The sequence below is a fragment of the Antechinus flavipes genome, chromosome 4 (genome assembly GCF_016432865.1).
Source record: "Antechinus flavipes isolate AdamAnt ecotype Samford, QLD, Australia chromosome 4, AdamAnt_v2, whole genome shotgun sequence".
Lineage (NCBI taxonomy): Eukaryota > Metazoa > Chordata > Mammalia > Dasyuromorphia > Dasyuridae > Antechinus > Antechinus flavipes.
In genome coordinates, this window is record NC_067401.1 from 77,060,767 (window position 1) to 77,084,283 (window position 23,517).

Consider the following 23,517-nt stretch of genomic DNA (forward strand, 5'->3'; position numbering starts at 1 on the left):
TGGTCAGAAACTGGAAATTTAGTGGATGTCCATCATGGAGAATGGCTGAATAAATTGTGGTATATGAATGTTATGGAATATTGTTGTTCTGTACGAAATGACCAGCAGGATGATTTCAGAAAGGCCTGGAGATACTTATATGAACTGATGCAGAGTGAAATGAGCAGGACCAAAAGATCATTATATACTTCAACAACAATATTATATGATGATCAATTCTGATGGACATGGCCCTCTTCAACAATGACATGAACCAAATCTGTTCCATTTGTTCAATAATGAAGTGAACTAGCTGCACCCAGTGAAAGAACTCTGGGAAATGAGTGTGAACCACTATATAACATTTTCCAATCCCTCTGTTTTTGTCCACTTGCATTTTTGATTTCCTTCTCAGGTTAATTTTACATTATTTCAACGTCCAATTCTTCTTGTGCAGCAAAATAACTGTATGGATAGGTATACATATATTGTATTTAACATATACCCTTTGATCCAGCAATGTCTCTACTGGGATTATATCCCTAAGGGATCTTCAAGGAGGGAAAGGGACCCACATGTGCAGAAATGTTTATGGCAGCTCTTTTTGTAGTGGCAAGAAACTGGAAATTGAGTAGATGCCCATCAATTGGAGAATGGCTGATATAGGAATGTTATGGAATATTATTATTCTGTAAGAAACGACCAGCAGGATGATTTCAGAGAGGTCTGGAGGGACTTACATGAACTGATGCTGAATGAAATGAGCAGAACCAGAAGATCATTATACACAGCAACAACAAGATCAATTCTGATGGATGTGGTTTTTCCCAATAATGAGATGATTGAGGCCAATCTTAATCTTGTGATGAAGAGAGCATTTACATCCAGATAGAGGACTGAATGTGTGGATCACAATATAGCATTTTAACTCTTTTTGTTGTTGTTTGCTAGCATTTTGTTTTATTTCTTGTTTTTTTCCCCTTTTTGATCTGATTTTTCTTGTGCAGCAAGATTATTGTATAAATATCTTTACACATATTGGATTTAACATGTATTTTAACATGTTTGACATATATTGGATTACTTGCTATCTAGGGGAGGTGGCAGAGGAAAGGAGGGGAAAATTTAGAACTCAAAGTTTTGTTAGGGTCAATGTTGAATGAATTATCCATGCTTATGTTTTGAAAAAGCTTTAATAAAAAAAAAAAGAAAATTGCTTCCTCTGACAAAGAGGCTCTCAGGATGACCTAAAGTGATTATAAGATACTGCCATTACATATTATGAAGATCCATAGTCCCTATGCCTCACTGATAGCCATAGTACTGAAGATTGGAAGGTTTGATGAGTGTAGCCCATTGAACTTTGAATATGAGAATTAAGATGGATCCATAATCATACCAAGAGTTCAGGATACCTTGATGTGACAGGGAGGCAGCCAATGATTTTCAGTGTTGTTCCTGCAGCGTGAGGATGGTAGAATCACCATAGTTGAAGAAAAACATTTATTTTTTTAATATTGTTGTTGTTGTTAACTATTTTGAGTTGCTGGAGCCAAGGGATTTCTGTATTTCCCCAGCCCATGAAAGAAGTGGTAAGTAGAATGAAGTACAGGAAGATATTGGAGTAATTTTGATGATCTGATCCTATTTGGGAAGACATTGAAAGAAGAACAGCAAAGGCCTTGGTTCCATTGGTTAGAAAATCCCAAAGTCTAAGACTCGGAATCAGTAAGTATCAGGTTTACATAATATGTTTGTATTTCCATAGAGATGAAATATTGGCTCTTTGCTTCTGTTTTTGTATCCTCAATGTTTAGTTGTGCCTCTGTATATCATAAGTGATTGATAGATATTTGTTAAATTGAGTGGAATGGTACTGAATTGGCAAGCACTTAAATCGAGTACTGCAAACCACAAATGAAACATGGTGTTGGACTGTTATCAGTTTGGTGTGCGTTACTGAGCATGGATACCCAATATAGGGCCCTTTTCTATAGTATTAAAGATATGTGGTTTTGAAGGCACTTTCTGACAATTTTGTATCCTTGAGGAAGGGGAAGCTCTGGAACTGATGGTGGAACATCTTCTGTCAACCCTAAGATAGCAACAGGATATAGTTAAAGGCAAGTCCCATTGACATGTGCTCCTTCTCTGGAAAGCTTCTGCAGAAGATAATTCTTGGAACCTCTTGTGACCTCTTGTAATTATAAGCAAATTGAAAGCAAAAAAAGAGGAATATAAGCATTATTCTTATGGCAACTTGAAGCATTAGGTAATTCTGGACAGCTTGGAGTCAGAAAGAAGTGAGTTCTAATTTGACTTCCAATATTTTTGATAGCTGTGTGATTTAGGACAAGTATTGTGATCTGAGTCTTAGTTTCCTCCTCTGTAAAATGATAGTAGTAATATCTGTAAAATCTGCTGATTTCACAGAGTTGTGATAATAATAGCCTAAGGGATGTAAATGTAAAAGCAAATGGCATTGTTATTATCATACATATAATTCAAATAAGGTATTACTTGGTAATGTTTGTTAAATATTTATTACATGTAAGAATCTGAGAGAAAGCATGTTTGGGGCAATGAAGATACTAATTTAAGTACAGTAGAAGTTTGTGTAGGAGACTAGTAGTAGATAAAGGGAGAAAAATAAATTGAGACAAGATTGTGGGAGAGCCTTGAATGCTAGCCAAGGAATTTGGACTTATCCTGTAAGCAATGGGAGTCTGTTGAAAGTTCTGTAACTATTAAGAGAAATGGAAAAGCATAATTTTTAGCTCATTTTTTTTTCCAGGAAAGATATATGTATATAAATTTGGTCAGAGGCTAGGGATGATATGAGTGAGTTATATGCTTTTCTCATAAAATTTAAAAGTAATTTACTTCTGTGTTTTCATTCTTAAATAAGTACTTGCTATCATCCCAGACTGCTTTTAAGTTTCCATTTTTGTTGGGTGAGGAAATAGACAGTTTGAAAGGTTTTAGCTATGTTTTGCTTCAACTCTCAGTTGAGACTTGTTTGTCACATTGTCACCTAATTAATCCTTAGGATAGCAGCTCATTTAACAGTAAGGCTTTTGGAAAATGGCAACATTCTGTAGTGTAAAAGGTCAGGATGCAGCATCTCATAGTGGAAAGAGTATTAACTAGAAGACTAAGCCTTAGGGTTTTGGTCCAGCACTGACAGCTTACTGATTTTGTAACCATGGACAAGTCATACAATCTTGCTGAGCATCATCTTAGAAATAAATAAAAAAAGGAAGGAATGAAAAGAAGGCGGGAGGAAGGAATGAAGAAAAAAAAGGAAGGAATGAAGGAAGGAAGAAAGCGGGGCGAGGGAGGGAGAGAGAGAGAAGTGACTGGGGATAAGTGACTTGCCTACAGTCATACAGCTAGGAATTATTATGTGTCTGAGACTGATTTAAACTCAGGTCCTCCTAACTTCAGGGCTGGTGCTCTATCCATTGTACCATTTAGCTGCCTCCAAGTCAAAAGTTAAAGGATCAGGAATGTCCCTCCTAATCAGGAAGAGAGTTCAGGTATTTTCAATCCAGCAAACATTTGTTGAATTTGCCCTATGTGCATAACACGGTTCTGGGAACTAGAGAATATATGAAGTTTAGATATGATAACTTCATGGAAATTATAGTCTAGTGTGGGAGTTGTTAACTATCTTTGTTGTTTTTTTTCCTAGTATTTTTTTTTTGTTATAGATTTTTATTTACAAGTTATATGCATGGATAATTTTACAGCATTGACAATTACCAAACCTTTTGTTCCAATTTTTCCCCTCCTACCCCCTATCCCCTCCCCCAGATGGCAGGTTGACCAATACATATTAAATATCGTTAACCCTCTTTGTGACCTAAAACTTTTTGGTAGCCTAGTGAAGACTAGTCATAAAATAAAATCAATAGAATTACAAAGGAAACCAATTCTATTGAAATTCAATTATCAACATATTTTATTGTCTCTAGGTTAAGAATTCCTGGTCTAGTAAGTAGCTAAGTTATTAGTGCAAATGATTGTAATACACATTACTTGTTAATTCATTAAAGAATTGTAAAACAAAGACCTATAAGATCTTTGAGGAAAAATCCTTACCATCAAGGCTTGTTGGTAGCGGCCATATTAGAAAGTGTTGAGTAGTCAAGATGAGCGAAGGTTTCATGGAGTAATTGGCATTTAAGTTGGATTTTAAATATTTTAAGACATTCTGGGGCTGTCATAACATTAAAAAAATTCAAATCCTCCCCCCTTTTTCCCCCCCCAGCCCAAAGGATCAGTAATTGTTTAAAAATGGGTTGTCAAAGGTTCAATCTCTGTTGTATTACATAGGTCAGTTACTGTTACAACTCATTGAGGAGGAAGGGAAAGGGAGAAAGAGATGGTCTTTCTTGGGAGACTGTTATAATGACTAGAACTAGATAGAAAGGGGGTCTGTTTTTGGCACATAGGGACAAGAACTTTGCCAATCTCTGCTTTAGATCTTCAGGAAAATTTCCTGTTATTAAGACTCCATCTCAGTATAGTCAGTAAAGTGTTGGACTTGGAGTTTAGGAAAACCTGAGTTTTAATCCTACCTGAGACACCCATTTATGAGACCCAAGGCAAGGCATTCAACTTGGCAAGGCATTCAACTTCTTTGTCTCAGTTTAGTCATTTGTAAAAATTAAGATATTAATTTAACAACACTTATTTTATAAGAGCATTATGACAAAACTATAGATTTAGAATGAGAAAGAACCCTTAAGGCCAGTTTCCTCATCTTTCTCATTGCTGGAAGAACTGGACCTTTTTAAATCCTTCTGCTGATTCATGGACACCCCCTCCCCCTCATGGACTTACGGTCTCCTGAATCAACAAAGTAATGGTTTAAATTTTGTTGGAATTATAGATCATCTCTGTGACTTTTTGAAGTGACTCTATGCTCTTTGAAGATCCTGATTAACCAGTGTAGAATATTTTCTACAAGCTAGAAAAATATAAGAGCTAAAGGAAAATGCTTTCAACGCTGGCATGATAATTAATAGAGCAGTGATTTAAAAAAAAAATGTAGTGTGGTATTGTATCTGCTATCCACAGGGAAGGCAGATGGAGCATATATTCTTAAATTTGTCTAACCCCTCAATGTATGGATTGCTTCTGCTAATAAAAATACTACAAAAGATGCATTGCCATTTTTATAAAAACCCTTTGAGGGAAAGGGACCTGTATGTGCCAAAATGTTTGTGGCAGCCCTGTTTGTAGTGGCTAGAAACTGGAAAATGAATGGATGCCCATCAATTGGAGAATGGCTGGGTAAATTGTGGCATATGAATGTTATGGAATATTATTGTTCTGTAAGAAATGACCAGCAGGATGAATACAGAGAGGCTTGGAGAGACTTACATGAACTGATGGTAAGTGAAATGAGCAGAACCAGGAGATCATTATACACTTCGACAACGATATTGTATGGGGATGTATTCTGATGGAAGTGGATTTCTTTGACAAAGAGACCTAACTGAGTTTCAATTGATAAATGATGGACAGAAGCAGCTACACCCAAAGAAAGAACACTGGGAAACGAATGTAAACTATCTGCATTTTTGTTTTTCTTCCCGGGTTATTTTTACCTTCTGAATCCAATTCTCCCTGTGCAACAAGAGAATTGTTCAGTTCTGCAAACATATATTGTATCTAGGATATACTGCAACATATCTAACATATATAGGACTGCTTGCTATCTAGGAGAGGGGGTGGAGGGAGGGAGGGGAAAAATCGGAACAGAGACGAGTGCAAGGGATAATGTTGTAAAAAAATTACCCTGGCATGGGTTCTATCAATAAAAAGTTATTTAAAAAAAACCTTTTGAATATGATTTAAGACTTATATAGACCATAAAAATTAGTGAAACCAAGACCTATCATAAAGGATTTCTTCTGATATTAGGGGAGGTATATGTTTTTCCTGGAGCTAGCCAGGTCTTCAGAACCTTAAGTATAATATGGTCAAGAGAAAAATGAAAAAAAAAACAGACCAAATTCTCAAAAATGTTAATCAGTCATGCAAATTAATGAACACAGTCTTATCTTTTTTGGATAATGATGATGATTAGCTTGTACTGAACTCTCACATCTTGTGAAAATGTAGGATTTGGCAGGACAAGCATTAGATTCATGTTGTTCAAAGTGGAAAACATAGCTCTTTTCCCAGTGGTGCAATGGAGTTTAGTTTGATGTTTAATTTAAAAAATTAAGTTACATCAGTTCACTGGGATATTGAAATCATCTATAATTTAATATCTTTTTAAGTATAACAGCCATATTTTTTTTCTTAGCAGTGAGATTTTGTTCCATGAAGTTGTCTTGTCTTGCTTAATCACAGCTTCTTTAAGCAACAGGTCACATTAGTTTTAGCATCAGTTTCCAGTGTGGTATTTTTAAGAGAGATATATATTACCTAAAGATTTTTTCTTATTTTAAAAATTATTTTTAATAGTGGCTTTTTATTTTTAAAATACATGCAAAGATAGTTTTCAACATTCACCCTTGTGAAACTTTGTGCTCCAAATTTTTCTCTTTCCCTTCCCCCACCTCCCTCCCTTAGATAGCAAGTAATACAATATAAGTTAAACATGTACATTTCTTCTAAGCATATTTCTACATTATTATGCTGCACAAGAAAAATCAGATCAAAAAGGAAAAAAACAAAACAAAAAAGAAGCAAGCAAACAACAAAAAAAAAGTAAATATACTATGATGTGATCCACATTCAGTCCCTGTAGTCCTCTTTTTGGATGCAAATAGCTCACTCAATCACGAGTCTATTGGAATTGGCCTGAATCATCTCATTGTTGAAAATGAGTTGATCATCGCATAATCTTGTTTTGCTGTGTACAGTGTTCTCTTGGTTCTATTCACTTCACTTAGCATCAGTTCTTGTAGGTCTCTCCTTTCTAAAATCATCCTGCTTATCATTTCTTAGAGAACAATAATATTCCATTACATTAATATACCATAATTTATTCAGTCATTCCCCAGATGATGGGCATCCACTTAGTTTTTAGTTTCTTGCCACTACAAAAAGGGCTGCTACAAACATTTTTATGCATGTGGGGCTCTTTCCCTTTTTTATGATCCCTTTGGAATACAGACCCAGTAAAGACTCTGCTGGACCAAAGGGTATGCACAGTTTGATAGCTCCTTGGGCACAGTTCCAAATTGTTCTCTAGAATGGTTGGATCAATTCACAACTCTACCAATAATATATTAGTGTCCCAGTTTTCTTATATCTCCTCCAACATTTATCATTATATTTTCCTGTCATCTTAGTCAATCTGGAAGGTATGTAGTGGTACCTCAAAGTTGTCTTAATTTGCATTTCTCTAATCAGTAGTGATTTAGAGCTTTTTAAAAATATATGACTAGAAATGGCTTTAATTTCTTCATCTGAAAATTGTTCATATCCTTTTACCATGTATCAGTTGGAGAATGGCTTGTATTCTTATAAATTTGAGACAAGTTTTCTGCTTCACCTCTAATCGTTTCTGCATTCATTTTGTTTGTACATAACCTTTTCAATTTAATATAATCAAAATCATCCATTTTGCATTTCATAATGTTCTCCAGTTTTTAATTTGGCCATAAATTCCTTCCTTCTCCATAGATCTGACAGGCAGACTATTCCTTGTTCTCCTAATTTGCTTATATTATCACTCTTTATGTATAAACGATGAACACATTTCCACCTTATCTTAATATAGGGTGTTATTACCTAAAGATTTTAAAAGTAATCCTCACATTAACATATCATTCAGTAGGGCCTACTAATCTAAGTGGTAATGGGGTGCTTATTCCAAATTTATAGTATTTCTTTATCCCTAGTAAAATGGACTCCTGTAGTATTATGGTTATTGTTGTTAAACTTTTATTAAAAATTGGCAGTGTACTAAGTTTTATATATTATGTAGAATTATTTTCTGCCAAATACAATTTCAGTACAAGCAAAGTTATAAGAGATAGATAAAATGATTATTTCCTCTAGAGGTGTGAAGGAAAAATAGAAAAATGAACACCATTACTTTTGGGATAATTGTGATGATCTAGAAAAAGATTTTTTCCTCAGAAAAGGAATATGAATGAGGAGAGATGTAATTAAAGGAAAATTGCATATTATTATCATTTTTATTGAAAACCTATAATTTATTTTTTTGCTTATAAAATACTAACTTTTGTAGGAAATAGAAATTTAAAGCCTTCTACTTTAATTTCATACATTATACTCTAAAGCTAAGTGGTTTACTGATCTCACAGTAAAATTTTTCCTTTTAAAGAGTATTTTTTGGTAAGCTCTGATTTTAAATAAAAACACTTTGATCTCCTTTGTATACCTAATGTTGCTATGTGCTTTCCCTAATCTAGTGGGTGTGGGCTTACAGTGATGCCAGGTGAGCTGGTGGAAATCATTAAAGTTACTATAGGTTGTTATAAAATATCCTGTTCCTCTATTTGAAGTTAGCCTAGATCAAAGGGACTGGGATTTAAGTTTTTTAAAAAGGAACTTTTTTATTAAAATTTTTTGTAGGATGAGAGGTAGAGAGCACAGTTGAGTTTTAAAATTCATGGAATACAGCAATATGAGTATGTTATTGTATACAAATTAAATTGCTGTCCAAAATTCATTAAATCAAAGGCATATTACATTTCTGCTTTGAAGTCACGGACAGAAAAACATTTTTCTTGAGATGTTGTGTACATTAAGAATTTGAGTTGCAATTTTTCTTTAGAGCAACTAAGGCATGTTTCCCTCAAGAGGGAAAGTGTCTTGAGCACTAGGGGCCTTGAACTATTTCATCAATATTTTCTACATAACCTTCTTATTGTACTTGCCTTAACAAAGGATGCAGCCTAGGGACTTGTCTGTAGGAAATGTCCAAACGCACTTTGCTAAAATTTATTGTGACAGGCTTAACTATATCCTTCCCAAAGGGGTCTTAAATATCTTTGTCCTTAAGGTTTTATAGTGCTAGGAAAGGTTGGGGTCATAATGACAGTGATTGAGGGGCATTTACTTTATTTCTTTTACTTTTCCAAGATGAAAAGTAGAATGTAAGTAAGATGAGGGCAGTAGTTCTTGTTAGCATAGGTTGCAGTTTTTTGTTTTTTTTTGGGGGGGGGATATTTTTTGCTGTGCAGGTCATTGATTCTAGGACTACCACTTATTAATATTTTATTTTTTAAAATTACATATAAAACAATTTTAAACATTCATTTTTTGAAATTTAGACTTCCAAATTTTCTCCCTTCTCCTCTCCTCTATCATTTCCCCTCACTAAAATAGCAAGCAGTTTGAGAGAGGTTTTACATGTGCAACAGGATTATCAGTTATTAACATACCAACACATCATTCTGATGGAAGTGGATCTCTTCGATAAAGAGAGCCTTAATTGATCAAAGATGGACAGAAGCAGCTACACCCAGAGAAAGAACACTGGGAAATGAATATAAACTGCTTGCATTTTTGTTTTTCTTCCCGGGTTATTTATACCTTCTGAATTCAATTCTCCCTGTGCAACAAGAGAACTGTTCAGTTCTGCACACATATATTGTATCCAGGATATACTGTAACCTATTCAACATGTAAAGGACTGCTTGCCATCTAGGGGAAGGGGTGGAGGGAGGGAGGGGAAAAATCGGAACAGAAATGAATGCAAGGGATAATGCTGTAAAAAATTACCCTGGCATGCGTTCTATCAATAAAAAGATATTAAAATAAAATAAAAATAAAATAAAGTATTCTAAAAAAACAAAAACATACCAACACATCCATTTACTTTTATTGCAGCTACTGTTCATTTAGACAAGAAAGGTAAGATGATGAAAGTAAATAGAGCTATCTTTTCTATTGAGTAAAAGACCTATTCTCCCCCCCCCCTCACTCCCCCCAATTCAAGATTGGAGATCATTTTAAAATCTTAGTCACAGTTCTGTTTACTTTCATCTAGGGACTAAGTTTAAGCCCTGGATACTGGATACTGAGTTTTACTTTTTCCAGAGGGTGTGGATATGTATTACTAAGATAGCAGTTTGACATTGGGAAAAATGAATACTGTTGCCTAATATTCCATAGGGATAAGAAGGGAGAGTGAGTGCATAATGTCTTGTAGATATGGTTAAGGGCTAGTGTCAGAAATGTGTAAAAAGATGTGATTTGAAGATGTTAAGTGGAGTGCATGGGTAGAAATTTTTGGTAATCGACCCAGGGCATCTGAAATCAATAAGAGAAGAGGAGGGAGGAAAAACTTGTTGAATGATTGAATAAAGCAGATGGTTTAACTTTGAATGAAACAAGGAATTTGCTTATTTCTCTTTCTCCTCCTGAACCTCAAATGTATTTTTCCTCTCATATACATCATCTTATAACTTAATAAAACAAAATAAAAACTGAGAATCAGAAATGCAGCATAGATTTTCTGTGCTTCTCTTGGATGTTACATACATAGTTAACCTTTTTTTTTTTTTAACTCTTCTATGAAATGATTATAACACTGCTTCTTTGTTTCAGATCTTACAGACGACTTCTTAGTCATTACTCTCTAAGTAGGAATTTCTTGAGGTCTTTTGCTGAAAGAATATTGTCTAAATGCTGGATGTTGTAAGCAATTCACTGATAGATGTGGTCATTTTTTCCTCTCCTTTTAAAAGCAAAGGTCATTTTTGTGGTAATCTTTCAGCATATTTTTGGCTTCTTTTGCTAAAACTATTCATAATAGCAAATGACACTTTTTTTCTTCATGCCATTACATATTTCAGATAGTATTTTCTATTAATTAAAATTATGTAAACTTTGTTTTTGTTGTCCTGAAAACTTCTGGGAATATTCAATATTTGTCTTCTTCCTTCCTTCATTTCTTCTTTCTTCCTTCATTCATTTTTTTCCTCCCTCTTTCCCTCTTTGTCTCCCTTTCCCTTTACCTCTTTCTTTGTATTTTCCCCTTCCCTCCTCTCCCTCTTCTCCTTTTCCCAAAACTATAGTATGGGCATTAGTCCTCAGAATTGCCTTGCCTTCTAAATTTTATGGAATGAGTATATCTGAACATACTTCAGTCTTTAATCACCAGATGTGGAGCACATTTTTTCATGTGGCCATTTTTCTCTCATGATTCCCAGGTGGAATTTACTGAGCTTTATGTCATGATTCTTTAAATATGGTGAAATATAAGTTTACCTTCTATGTTTCTAAATGCAAAATGTACAAATAGCATTTTATACAGGTACGTATCATTTGTATATGCTTGAGAAGGATATTTGTAATAGAATAACAAGAATAACACTGCAACTCAAGGCTGCTATATTTTTTTTAGGGACCTGAATGAGTCTAACAATTATTTCTTGAATTCTTATGGTCTATTATAAATATCCCACTGCTTTCTTCCAATGATATTATTGCCTTTTGCTTGCTTTCTCTCTTTTTTTTCTCCCCTTAAGGCAATTGGGATTATGTTACTTGTCTAGAGTCACACAGCTAGAAAGTGTTAAGTATCTGACCAGATTTGAACTCGGGTACTCCTGACTTCAGGACTGGTGCTCTATCCACTGCGCCACCTCGCTACTGCTTTTGCTTGCTTTTGCTTGCTTTCTCACCTCAAAGAGAATTTTACTTCATCTAAAAAATTTCTGAAACTAAATATCACATAAGTTCCATAATTTTTGAACTATTTGAACTTTAAATAGAGCAGGCTAATGAATATGTTTTCAGCAAATCATAAGACTACTCCTGATATATAAAAACATATGTATGTATGTAAGAAATACTTAATTTTAATGTCTTTTATCACAAACTATTAAAAGTTTGGCTAACATAAATGTCTCATTTTGCCAAAGATAATATTGCCATACATTACAAAATAGATAAATATAACTGGAATAGTACTTTTTTTGGATTCTACTTCTTAGAACTTTATTTCATATATATAAGAAAAGTGATGTTATATAGTTTGGCTCAATCTAAGTATTTGGTAAAGATGACAGGAGGATGTTTATATGTGAGTGCCTAGATTATTATTGTCTAAAGTTTCACTTTAGGGGTAAAGTCATCATTATGTAATAGCATGAGAAAAGCCAGTGAATATATGTCTTGTGGTAAACACAGGAATAGCTTGCCTGTCAGGCATTTCAATTCATTAGCTGTAAATGCTAAATCTTCATTTAAATTAATTTTAAATAAAATTTGCTGGGAAGTTTAAAAGAAGATTCTGCTAGACATTAGAGGCAAAGCAGAGACGCTTTCAGTTGAGGGATACACCCAGTGCCAGGAAATTTTATAATGAAGGTATAATATCTTATTTTGAAATCTTGTACTGCAAACTGAAAGGAGGCTTTGGAAGGTCTCCAGAGTCTATGGGCGTATTAAGCTTTGCTTCTAAATCATGGCACATCACAAGAAAATGTTTGATAGCTTTTCCTAGGCTCTGGTATTTTAGAGTTATTTCAAATATGATGATTTGTTTTGATACTAGACTATGAAATGTGAGGTGTTCTGCCTCTCCCTTCTCTTCTGCTCCCAGAAAATACAACAAATCCCTTATTCTTTGGGGGAGGGGAAGTGAGGGAATTGCTCTAATTCTGTCTTTGCTACTTTGGGAAAGATTAAGTGTTAGAAAATTTAAATACCCACTGTTTTAATTTTCCCACTTTTAGTTTGAATTACTTTTTATAGTTGTTTTATGTTAGGATATGCATTCTCCTATTTTCTTTGCTTTGGTCATACATCTGTGCATCTTTGTTAATGTCGCATAGCCTTTATCTTTTTTCCTTTGGAGTATCTCTAGGTGCTCTTTCAGAGTCTCTTTTCCTTCCTCAAAACTGGAAGTTTGAGAAAAATGATCTTCCATATGACAGTCCTTTAAATACTTTAAAATGACTGTCTAGTCCATTAAACATCCTCAGTTCCTTCAACTAACTCTTGTTTCTCGTAGCTTTTGTGTCCTATTATAATCCTGGTTGTTCTTCTTTGAATGTGAATTCAACTTGTCTATGTCCTTCCTAAAATGTATTTTTTTCCAAAACAGAACAAAATATTCTCAATAATATGTAACCAAGTGGATGTACAGTAGGATATCATTTTCTTCTTTTAGAGTATTATGCTTCAATTAAAGTAGCCTTCAATTAAAACTTCAATTCAAAAAATATAGGGGTGCGTTAATTTTTTATTTGCCATGTTCTACTTTAGACTCAAGTTGAGCTTGTAGTATATTAATAGTGATTTCATATATTTATCTATCCTTTTAAGGTATGCAGAACGATTTACTTTAGTTTGAACTACATATCATAATTATGATTGTCCCCATTTTCATAGGAGGAAAATAAAGCTCAGAAACTAAGTGACTTGACCAAAGTTACAGTGTTATTCATGGTACAAAGTTGCATTGAATTAGAGGTATGACTCAATCTCAATCCTAAATTTTCATTGATTTAAAGTTGAGTGCTCTTAGAATTGGGGATTTTTATGCTCTATGGCTACTCTCCCTGTAATTGACAATCAACCATCCCATACAGGCATATCTGTCTTAAGGATCACTTTCTCCTGCTTGGAGGGACAATATGAATAATAAATTTCATAAAATCTTCCTAAAACACCTAGGCTACAACTCTGAGGGAGTAATTGTGACAAGTGCCCCTGTCAGCCTTGGGGAATGTTTCACAACTGTAGTTATAATGACATTTCAGCCCTCACTGATTTGAGACTGCTAAATCACAATAAGCTGAGCTCCTTTTAGCCAATAAGAAAGGTCCTTATTTGAATTGTTTGCTTTCAGGTGTTATAGTTTATATTTCACTAACCTTTGCTTCTTTCCATGCAATGAAGTATAGATAAATCAAGATAGTGTTTCCATTACCTCAAAACAAACAAACAAATAAAACAAACTAGCTATGTACCACTCCAACATGACATAAAGTTACCAAGGGTGTGCTAGAACCAGTTCATATTGGATCAAGAGATCTGATTGTTAAAATTTTAGGGCTTCTTATTTTGTTAATTGTCTAAATTTAAGCAAGTATTGCAGAAAATATAAAAAAATGCACATTAAATGTTAAAATGTTATAAATAACCTCCCCCCCCCCAAAAAAAAAAGCTAATTGTTAAACATTTACTAGTATACGTCTGGATAATTAATCAGGAGGAATTAGGAAGTTAAAAAAGAGATGAGTAAAATGATTGTTGAGCAATCACATTGCATTTGAGATTAGATACAATTATAGTGGACCCGCTCAGTAAAATATTTTAACCTTCTTTGGCATGGGGCTTTAAGCAAGGCAAAAGTCAGAAGACAGAGGGTTAAAAAAGACATTGAATTTTTTATCTTGAGGTCCATAATGGCTAGGCAGGCAAATAAAAACAAAAGAGGAAGGTTGTCTGTAAGAATACAGTGAAAAAGCAGAATTGGATATCATCACAAATGTAGTATAAAGGCCAGGTTCTATAGATTTGTAGAAGGAGCAGCAAAAGGAAAGGAAGTTATGATCAGAAAAACAGAAGGTCTGAGGCAGAACTATTATGATTAAGAATTATTTCTTAGGAAAAAGAGAAACCCTGGATGTTTTGCTAGATTATTAGAAAAATCCTAAAGAGCAATAGATATAAAAGTTTCTGGAGTTGAGAAAGATGGGAAAAGTGAGATCATTATATTTAAATTGACAACTCTCAACATGGTGTATAGAAAGAGCAATCTGAGAACTGGAGATCAAATTCTGACTCTTCCAATCACTATTCTTTTAACTGAGGTTATAACATCTCACCTAGCTGAACTTTGTTCTGAAACTATAAAATTATTGGACTAGGTGACCTCTAATCATCAAGTTGAAAACAAATGTAAACTTTTTGGTCTTTAATTGCTAACATTCTGTAAATCTAAAGAGGGCACTAAACCCCAAATCATACTGTGCAGTACAGGAAATGCTTTATGAAAAATTCACAGAATTCTAAGTTGCCCTACCTTATTTTACTTTTCTCTTTTCCCACATAACCTCAGCTTTTTTTTCTTATTCTTTATTCCTTCTTACCTCCTTTCTTCTCCCTCCTCCCAATAAGCAAACTGGATTGGCTATCATGGTTTAGAGTAATTATACACACAGTTTACTTGGCTTCTAGATCAAAATGAAAATTGGCAATGTATGCAGCAATATATAGGTGATAGGAACAGATACAGGACTTACTGATAGAACCTAGATGTTTCAAGTTAAGGTTGGAATGAGAAAGCCAGCAGAAATTTCCTTTAAATTATAGCCTTTCATGAAATAGTATGTACTTAGCCTGATGTTGTCAACATTATGGATTCTCATGACTTTTATCTTGTGTATTTCTAGTGATATTTTCAAGCACCAGAGCTTTTGTTCTGTTTTGCATTTTACTGGCTGACCTCCCACTTGCATAGTTTAAACCCTCCCCCACAAATGACATCTTTTCCTTCCACTTAGAAGTGAACTTGGAGCACAATTACATTTGGCCAATTTCTGGAGTTTTTCTGTCTCCCTTTTGAATTGCCTCCCCAAACTTAATGTCCCAGCTTGTATGATCTGTTTAGTTCTTAGATTTCACAATGTGCTAATGTGCATAATAACTTTGAATGGCTAGAAAGAAGTGTTGTAATTGGAGTGCTGCTACACTAATGTACAGCAGTTGGTGTAAATTGTCAGGTGAAATAAGTAAACAAATATGTTTTTTTGTGAGGTTATTTCATTTTTTTTGGTTTTTTTTTTTTGCCCAGGAGGAGGGGTTGGGGGAGGGGGAGAGACAGGGATGGTGCTTTCCAAAAAGCATTTTCATTCTCCCCTTCCTCCCATTCTTACCTTGTTATTTTTTTTTTTCTTTAGGATCTTCATCTGAATTTTGTGCATGTGCTTTTCTGAAATAATCCAGATGTGGCCAGTGAAATCTGGTTTTATTTTCATCTATTAATGTTGACATTCCATTCATAAAAACTAAATTCAGAATTGTTTGAAAAAAGTTCTTCATACCAAGTCATTTATATTGAATCTGATTGGCCAGCTAACGATTATCTAACAAGTTTTTTTAATGACTTTGGAATATGTCAAACTTAAAACTAATTATCATTATTAAATCATAAGTTTAAGATACAATTGAAGTTATAAAGATGTATGGTTCAGAAATTCAAGTATTTTGATATAGAACTATTGACTTCAAACTCCCAATACTTTTTTTAAAAAGCAGATTGGAAAAAATTTGTTCAAAAACTTTAATGCAGATTTTTTTTTTGGCCTGAAACTTGTGATCCTAATTTGCAAATAAACAAAAAGTCTATTTTGTTAATAACACAGTCATTAATAAATAGTTATTGACAGTCTGTTTAGCACTTGAATATAACAAGAATAAAGATGGCCAAATATTTTCTTAAAAATTGATAATATTTATATTATGTTAATAACCATGTAGAAAGTAATTTTGAATCAACCCCACCAGTTATAAAAGCATGAATTATGTAGCCTTCCTTCACTTTTGTTTAGTCAGTAAATATGTTGTAAGTTCACAATAAACATTTATTCAGCGCCTACTCTGTGCCAGGAACTGTACTAAATGCAGAAGATATAAAAAGAAAGGCAAAAAATAGTTTTTGCCCTTGAGGAACTTATAGTCAAAGGAGGAGATAACACACAAATAAGATATATATGGTATGTCAGAATTACCCAGCAGGGCAGGCTCTATCATCACCACCTCTCTAACCTCTTTAGTAGTCATAACATCATTCATTGATGTTCTTAGAAAGGATCTTAGGAGTTATGTAGTCTAGCCCTTACACTTTATAAGTGAGGAAGCAATTCCCAGACAAGTGAACTGGTTCAGTCAGTCATGAGACAACTTAATGGTAAAGCAAGATTGAAATCCAGGTCTTCTCCAGGCCTCCTACTACTGCACAAAGGAAAAAGATAGGCCAATAATTGAACCTGAAAAAAAAAAAGACAAGTATTTTTTATATAACCTTGGAAAGTTAGAGAGTAGGAATGGCCATAGCATTTTATAAATAATATGTGAAATATTTAGTCTGTAAATTTTAAAAGATAAGAAACATAAAAAATGTATAGGAACATTGGAAATAGACTGGTTTGTTTTTTATAGATAGCATTATATAACAGAAAACCAAACGTGTAGTTTAAACAGTGTGTTTTTTATATGTACCCAAGAAATTATTAAAAAAATTTTTTGGAGGAGTCATCTGAAACAGTGTTTAAGTAAGTGGTATACATGATATGAGGTACAGATTTTAGATTTTTGTTTCTAGAATTTAAGTGATTTAAATTTTTTCCATTGATTTGAGGTGAAAAATTCAGAAAAATTCACAGTATATATCTTTGTATATATGTAACATGTATTTAAGTTGTAAGTAATAACTTTACTGTAAACCAGAGTACCACAGAAATAGCCAAAGATGAATAGTCTTATTTTATTTACAAAAAGCGTTTTCATTCTCTCATTTTAACTTGAGGTTTCTAGTTCCTCAATGTTGGAAGGGACCTCCTTATCAATTTTTAGATAAGTTTTGAAACTCAAAGGCAATTTGATGATCATCAAGTCCAATCCTTTTATTTTTCAGAGGGGAAAAGGGGTCGATGGGATTGGTGGGGTGAGAGGTTACTTGTTTAAATTGACATAGCCTGTTGGAGGCAGACTTTGAACTCAAATCTTTTGTCTTAGGAATTTCATGTTTTGCAGTAATATTTTAAAGACTCTGAAGCTTGAAATTAGAGTATTTTACCCTCACCATGGTAAATATCTTATACTTTGTTTTTTGCATATAGTTTAAAAAAAAACAGCCTGCCAAAAATTATTTTCATAATTTCACAAAAAAACTTTTTTTAATAAAATTTTAAAATCTGCAGAGCACTTAACATGTATTATCTTGATCAGTAGCAGGTATTGGTTGAATATTCTAGTTTAACTGAATTTAATTTTTATTATAAATTAAAAGTCAACAAAAGCGCTCAAATAAGCACATTAAATAAAGTGTAAAATCTTACCCAAGTCCCCTAGCTTTTAACAAGCTTAAACCTAAAAAAATTAACAAAAACAAAAGAACAATCAAATAAAGTACCTATGTTCAATATCACCTTCCAGGTTTTACCTAAATTCTTTAAACTTTGTCCCTGTCCTCTAATTTTTTTTTTCTTTATGTAAATAATTGGGTTCTAGTTAAAGTGTATATAATTATGTTAATGTTGCGTTCAACTCTGTATCAGTTTGTATAGTTTTCTTAAAGCATTTTCTTTTATGTTTCATGTTTTTCTTTTTTTGGAGGGCACTGTAATATTCATTATAATTTATTCACCACCCTCCAGTTGTTGAACAGTTAAGTTGTTTCCAAGTTTTGGAAAGCTGTAGAGTAGCTGTGGATATTTTGTATAGAAAAATGTTTTCCTCCTTTTTTAGAGTTCTGTGATACTCTTATGATTGGAATTATTTGGTTAAAACATCTGATACCTTTTATGACTGTTATTTGCATATTGTTTTTTAGTTTGTCTCAGTCCACATTCTCCATAACAATTTATTAAAGTAGCTATTTCACAAAAATTTTGCCAACAGTGGAATTTTATCTTTTTTTGGGGGGGGGTGTTTTTGCAAGTCTGATGAGTTTTAAATGACATATCAAAAAATTTTAATTTCTCTAATTTTCAACATTGTTTTACTGGGTTTTTAAATCATTTATATTTCTTCCTTAATTTGCCTGCATTTCATGTGATCACTGCTTTATTGGGGAGTGTATATTAATTACTGTGCATTTTATACATATACCTCTGTCTCTTCCTGATAGCAGACCAATGTCTACATTATTCTCAGTCTTTTAATTTTCATTTTAAAGACATTGTTTTCTGTTGCACAAAAATCCTTTTATATAGTCAAAATAATTGATTTTGTTTTCAGTAATTTTATCTATTGGTAAAAATGTGTCACCTCCATAATTTAAAGAAATACATTATTTTTTCTTCCAGTTTTCCAAAATAATTTTTAAAATGCTTAAATACTGATTCAGTTAGAGTTTATATGATGTAGGATGTGTAGCCTGTTTATTTTATTTTATTTTTTGCATACAGCCATCTGATTTTCTTAGTAATTTTTATTAAGCTTGATTACATTTCTTAATATTTTTGAGCATCTGTATTGCCCATTTGCTGTTGATGTCACCTCCTGGTCCATAACCTAGCAGTAGGTTAGCAGTTTTTAAAGGATTTTTTAGAAAATTCTATAATTAAAGGATTTTTAGTAATTCTGGAATTAGCAGGACCCTAAATTTACAGCTTATTCCATGGAAGATTAATGCTATTTTCTAGAAAGAAAACAATTATAACTTGTTTGTCCAATACCTTCCTTCTTACAAACAGCGAACCTGCCTATTTAAAAATAGTGCTTTCTGCTTTGTAAACTCTCCACTCTGAAATTATGAATGTGAATTATTTGTAACAATGCATCCCTGATGTATGGAAATAAGCAACTGATTTATATGATGTAAATGGAGTGCCTTAAGAGCCCAGAAAACCCAGTTTGTAACACTTAACGTCAGTCTAAGCAAGCAAAGAGTAAGATCATCTAATGTGGCTTTATTCAGCCAAGCAACTTTAAATCAAAAAGATCAAAGAAGCTTATAACTAAAAACAGCACTTTGTGCAGCTTCCCTGTAGAAGCAGGAAGAGACTAGAAATTACATGTCACCTTCATATCCTGACTTACTGACCTTGTGCTAGGATCAAGCCCCTCTGTATGCCAGCTGTTACCATTATTAAGACCTTGCCCCTAGGGGTTAAGGAGGAGAAAAACTCTCCTGTCCTATAGGAGAGCAAACACTGGAAGTTCCAGCCCCCTAACATGCTTAATTCAAGGCAATCTGCATGTGCTTGTCATTCAGCCTTGTCTCCAGGCATTGTAAGGGCTGCTCTGGCTAACTTTTCCTTTCTGTTGTGTGGCTGCTGCTCTGGCCGCTACTGGGGTAGCTCCTGCAGGCATTTGCAAATCAGACAGCCTAAGGAAGGAAGCCCGTAGAGATCCTCCGGTGAAGTTCCTTCATTTGGCTGAAAGGTAGTAAATACATTTGTTCTTGTTTTTAAACATGTGCGTTTCTTATTTTGGTAAGAATATTGTAGCATTCAGCTGTGTTCTTTGTGTTTGTGCTGCTAATTCTGCATTTCAAACTACAGGAGCCCACACATTTACCAATGTAAACTTTGAATGAATGCATTTAAATCATGTTGAGTTTATTTGAATTACAGTCTTATCCTGAACTGTAATGTAAGCAGATTTTTTGGCTGGTAAGAAAGTTCTGTATTCATGGAGCTGAGGATTCATGGAGCTGCAAGAGTACCTTACCAGTTCTCATAGTAATATATAAAGTAGTCTAAAATGATTTTATACTTTGCCTCATTGGTGTTCTCTTTATCGCCCGTAAAAAATATAAAACTAGAAAATAAGAAAAGGGACAGTTAATTGAGGTGTCCATATTTGTTAGTAGTTAAATTATTCATATAGTAATATATTATGTATATCTTTCAGTTGTAGAGATGATATCTTGATGCAGATACTTTCCTGGGAGCTGCTCAGACAGCAAGCTTAATTCCATTAAATACATTCCAATAGGCCAAATACACTGATTGGTATGTGAGTTATTTTTATATATTATGTATATAATATAAATATATTTTTATATAATTAAATGTTACTGATGCAATTTTGACAACACTATATCTGAAGCACAACTAAATTATTCCTTGAATTAGGAAAAATTGCTTAAATTTTTGTATTTATTTTAAAAATGAAAACAAATAATTATATGTAAATTTTAAAAATCAATAGTTAATTCAAGTGTCAGAAAAAATTTCAGACTTGATTAATATTTAGTTTTTTTCCCCTTGGGGTAGTAATTCAAAGTATGTAAGAGTTTTGAGGGAAAAGAGACACTACTGATGAAGGTTAATGGAAAAAAAAAACTGAAGGCTTAAAAAAAAATTAATCTATTACTTGCCAGTCTGACAATTCTTTTAGCAACTCCCAGTGATACTGACCAAACTTTGTGAAACACTTTTACAATTTTGAAAAAATCCTTCTAAGTATAATATGTGGAATATTGTTGGAAGATATAATACATATATCCTCATCTCCCTCTCCCCCCTCTTTTTTTTTTTTTTTTTTGCAAAAAGTGGTATTATTTTAGATCATGGAAATTGTAATTCTGAAAACTTCAATTCTCTTTGATGGATGGTAATGGAAAGTCACTAAGCTATGTAAATAAGCTTTAAAGTTATGACAGTGCTTTGCTTGTAGGCAGTTGTTTTTTTTTTTTTTCTTTTACCACTTTGCATATTCTTAAGTCTACTGAATTATTTCTACTTTAAAAAGTTTAAGTAATGACTTTCTTTTCCTCTTGTTTATTTTTTAGTTCAAGCTTAAGTATTAGACTACTTGAATAGTCCCAAATCCTGCTTGCTCAGTTATACCCTTTCATTTGAAACTGTTTGTTAAACTATGTGAAAACAAGTCAGGGTGTTTTTTTTTTGTTTGTTTGTTTGTTTGTTTTTTGTCAATATAATATATAAGATATATTATAAAAACATAAAATACAATAAGATATAAATATGCTTTAAAAACTGAATTGAGAATCATGCAGAAAATGTCTCTAATAAATTTAGCTGATTTGCTATAGGACACCATGATTATTATTCTTTTTAAACAAATGGATTTATCCTATATTGTAATCTAATGCAAACCAAAAAGTTTTTCAAATGAATATACCTAGGAAAGTCCTACATGAAATTTGTAGGAGACAGATAAATTCTGCTTATGCAAACAGTTATATCATATTTTCTTTTAGTTCTCGTTGCTATTTTTTAGTTCTCGAAGGTAGTGAGATTGAAGTGCTAAAGTCATTTTGGGGGAAACCCCAAGCTCAGAGAGGGAGCTATAGGTTTGACACAAGGACCATGTGGAAGTGTAGATCTCATAAATGTGTAACTCTGTGCAGCAGATCCCATTGCAGGAAATAGTCAGTCATGGACACTTAAGGTAAAATAAGATTCTTAACAGATCAGCCTTTTAGAAGAGCAAAAAGAAAAAAAATCTTATATTTGTTGTGAAGTTTAAAAAAAAAAAGGCTCTTTTGTTCATTAAATCTTAATCGATTTTAAAAAAACTATCATTTAAATCAAACTATTATTCTGGCTTACATATTCAGATACCAGAAATCCATTCACTAACTGGGTACACAGTTGGTACTAATCTAAGAATACTTTGTTGAATGAAAAAAAAATTATCCAATTAATTGGAAATAAATACAATTTGTTCAGCTTTGTAAGCCAACAAGAATCATACAAACAAGACACAGGAAATTCATCTAATGAATGAGCATTAAAATGGGGTGTATATAATTTGAGCAGGAATTAACAAAAAGTTTATTAAATTTGTTCCTGAGCTTGTAAAGAGTTCAACTTAACAATTTAAAGTTGATTTTTTTTTAAATCATCTTAAACTTGATACCTTCTTAAGAAGATGTCTGTCAAATTAACAAGGATGATCTTATTTAGGTTACCTACAAACACCTACATTTTCTCTAGACTTTGCAATAGACTTTGCAAAAAGTGATACACTTGAAGATTTATTTGCAAGTCTTTGGGCAGCAGGGCATGGCCCATCAGGGGAGTTGCTCTATCGAAATTTCATTTGTTATTTCTAAAACTTCACAAAACAGCAGGGAGTAAGTGCCTGGTATTTGATACTTGGCGTTTGTGGGAAAAGCCTAGATAATTCTTAATGTAGTATTTAAAAACAACACACCACCACCAAAGTCAAACAGCTTTTAAGTGCTTTATGGTGATTGATCTCAGTTTTTGGCTTCAGGAGAGACATCTTAAAAATTCTTTCGCATCCCATTGATTGCCTGCCAATATGTGGGAATAGAATTTTCTTAGTTTGATTTGCACTCTCCCCCTCCCACAGTGCTCTTTCCTTTGAGTCACTAATTATTAAGTCTTTGTGATGTTTGAGGTATTACAAATCTGTAGAAATGGTGGGCATGCTTGTGATCTGTTCAGGAACATTAGTGAAGCTCAGTAATATGATCCTATTGCTTCTCCTGAAAAAGAGAGATGGAGTGATAGACGAGTTATTTAACTGTAAAAATTTACGCATTTTATAATTCTAGTTAAGGCAAAATAGCTTCAGATGAAAATTTATGGCCTGGAGAGAGAACTGTCACTTTTTGAGAGTCCTGTTTATTACCACAGCATCAAATGGCCTTTATTTGGCACAGATCTGAGGGAAGATAATGGTCTGGGTGTCTGGAAGCTGTCTGTGACCTTAGGATTAAAAGGTTTAAGATGTATTAAAATACAATTAGGAGTTTCAATTTTTTTTTTGGTAGTAAATTTGGGAGAACATATTTTTATGGAAATGTTTTTAAACATCCATTTAGGAATTGAATAGAGGCTGGGGATATAATTTTTCATAAGTGGCCAAATAAACTAATTAGTCAAATTAGCTGTTTCCTAAACTCTCTTCTCA

The 23,517-nt window shown here is 33.2% G+C and overlaps 1 protein-coding gene across 2 annotated transcripts in view; it reads left to right on the top strand.

The window, feature by feature from the left end:
• Positions 1-23,517, top strand: part of DISP1 (dispatched RND transporter family member 1) — a 244,296-nt gene that overhangs the window by 141,820 nt on the left and 78,959 nt on the right. Inside the window, exon 1 of one of the 2 annotated variants that reach the window (XM_051993365.1) lies at positions 19,915-20,046. The exons of the other annotated variant lie outside the window; for it this stretch is intronic. The gene's annotated coding sequence lies outside the window, so the exon portion shown is untranslated. Of the gene's footprint in view, positions 1-19,914; positions 20,047-23,517 lie in introns of those variants that run through there. 2 annotated transcript variants of the gene reach the window in all.